Source organism: Eucyclogobius newberryi, unplaced genomic scaffold (assembly GCF_026437365.1).
Source record: "Eucyclogobius newberryi isolate DKJ021-1_F unplaced genomic scaffold, fEucNew1.0.hap1 SCAF_16, whole genome shotgun sequence".
Taxonomy (NCBI): domain Eukaryota; kingdom Metazoa; phylum Chordata; class Actinopteri; order Gobiiformes; family Gobiidae; genus Eucyclogobius; species Eucyclogobius newberryi.
Window position 1 is genome coordinate 24,812,410 of NW_027315790.1, and position 2,697 is coordinate 24,815,106.

The following is a 2,697-nucleotide window of genomic DNA, read 5'->3' on the forward strand; positions in this document are numbered from 1 at the left end:
AGATATGTCTATGACTTTTCTGAGATGTTCAGACAGGCACTGTTCAATTTATGGGGATCAAAAGACAACGCTCCAAAAGATGTTCTTATGTGTACTGAGCTGGTGGTGGATTCACAAGGGAGATTAGTCCAGATGAACCACCTGCCTGGAGATAATAAAGTAGGAATGGTTGCATTTAAGATGAGAATGAAAACTCTGGAGTACCCTGAAGGTCATGAAATTGTTGTGATCTGTAATGACATCACTCACATGATTGGGTCGTTTGGTCCCCAAGAAGATGAGCTGTTCCTCAAAGCATCTGAATTTGCTCGAGCTGAAGGTATTCCGCGCATTTACATATCAGCCAACAGTGGGGCTCGAATTGGGCTCGCAGAGGAGATTAAACACATGTTTCATGCATATGCACGCATCAGCTCTACTAGTTCAGTCCACTGTCACCATGTGGAGGAAGATGGAGAGTCCAGGTATATTATCACAGATATAATTGGAACAGATGATGGGCTTGGGGTAGAGAACCTTCGAGGTTCTGGCACTATTGCAGGAGAGTCATCTCAAGCCTATGAGGACATCATTACCATCAGCATGGTGACATGTCGAGCAATTGGCATTGGAGCCTATTTGGTTCGCTTAGGACAGAGAGTGATTCAGGTGGAAAACTCACATATAATTCTGACTGGAGCAAGTGCTTTGAATAAGGTCCTCGGCAGAGAGGTCTATACTTCCAATAACCAACTGGGAGGAATACAGGTCATGCACAACAATGGAGTCACACACACCACAGTGGCAGACGACTTTGAAGGGGTCACCACTATTCTCCAGTGGCTCTCTTACATGCCAAAGAACAAACACTCTCCTGTGCCTGTTTTATCTATTACGGACCCTGTGGACAGAGAGATTGAATTCACTCCCACAAAAGCACCCTATGATCCACGATGGATGTTGGCTGGAAGAACCACAGCCAAAGGTGATTGGCAGAGAGGATTCTTTGACCATGGTTCTTTTATGGAAATCCTGAGTTCATGGGCACAAACTGTTGTTGTGGGTAGAGCACGATTAGGAGGAATACCTCTTGGTGTCATTGCTGTGGAAACTCGCACTGTTGAATTCACCATCCCGGCCGATCCAGCCAATTTGGATTCAGAGTCTAAAGTTTTGCAGCAAGCTGGGCAGGTTTGGTTTCCCGACTCGCATTCAAAACTGCTCAAGCTATTAATGACTTCAACCGTGAATGACTTCCCCTCATGATATTTGCCAACTGGAGAGGCTTTTCTGGGGGCATGAAGGATATGTATGAACAAGTTCTTAAGTTCGGAGCCTACATTGTAGACTCATTGCGTAAGTTCCACCAGCCAGTTTTAGTTTATATCATGCTGAGCTGCGAGGAGGATCATGGGTAGTCATTGACCCAACTATCAACCCACTGTGTATGGAGATGTATGCAGACCGAGAGAGCAGGGGTGGGGTGCTTGAGGCAGAGGGCACGGTGGAGATTAAATACAGAAGGAAAGACCTATTGAAAACAATGAGGAGACTGGATCCTGCCTATGCCAGCATTGCTCGAAAGCTATCCCCAGAGTTGTCGGAGAAAGAATGCAGAGAACTGGAATCAAAACTTACAGCTAGAGAGGAGTTCTTGGTGCCCATCTACCACCAGGTGGCAGTGCAGTTTGTTGACCTTCATGACACCCCTGGCAGGATGCTGGAGAAGGGGGCCATCACTGATATTTTGGACTGGAAGAATGTGCGATCCTTCTTCTACTGGCGTCTGCGCCGGCTTTTGTTGGAGCAGGTGGTAAAATGTGAGATTCTGCAGGCCAACAAAGACCTCAGTGATGGGCACATAAACTCTATGCTGCGCCGCTGGTTTGTGGAGACAGAGGGAACTGACAAGACTTATCTCTGGGATGATAACCAAGCTGTTGTGGAGTGGCTTGAAATGCAGTTGTCCACAAAAGATGACACTCAAACGTCCATGCGCAAAAATATCAAGTATCTGAAGAGAGAACACACTCTCAAACATATTCGCATCTTGATGGAGGCCAACCCAGACATTGCAATGGAATGTGTTATCCACATGAGCCAAAATATGACTCCAGCTCAGAGGGTAAAACTATGCCACCTGGTGGCAACAATGGATAACCCCAGCACCAGTTAAGTGTTTAAGTGAGATTGTAATAAAACAGTGACACACTACTGATTGTACCGGTAAATGTCTAGAATAAGATGTAACAGGGAGACCTGATTCAGAGATGATCCAACACCTCCAGCAGAAATGATTAGGATATAAATTATTTCTAACTGCCCTCTCAATCTCTGACAGAGAAGGTAGATAGAGAAGGTTTTTACACCTTTGTTAATCTCAGTTCAGTGAGGAAAGTATGTATTTGAACACCCTGCAATTTTGTAAATTCTCCCACTTAAAAATTTTGGAGGGGTCTGAAATTTTCATCGTATGTGATGAAAATGTTATGTATATTTTTAAATAATTTATCTGTTCTTATTGCTGCAAATAAGTATTGAAACACATGAGAAACATGAGGTTTGCACACACTGCAGCAGGGACTTTGGCCAACTCCTCTCTCTCAGATCTCTAGAGCTGTCAGGTTTCGGGCTGTCACCAAACTGAACAATAACATCTTTTTGCCTGTAGTCTCGCCTTAAGTAGTTTTAGATCAATATTGTGGTTTATAATGAACA

The 2,697-nt window shown here is 44.4% G+C and overlaps 1 pseudogene; it reads left to right on the forward strand.

The window, feature by feature from the left end:
* On the forward strand, window positions 1–2,282 carry LOC140361516 (acetyl-CoA carboxylase 2 pseudogene; annotated as a pseudogene).
* The last annotated feature ends 415 nt before the right edge of the window (window positions 2,283–2,697 follow it).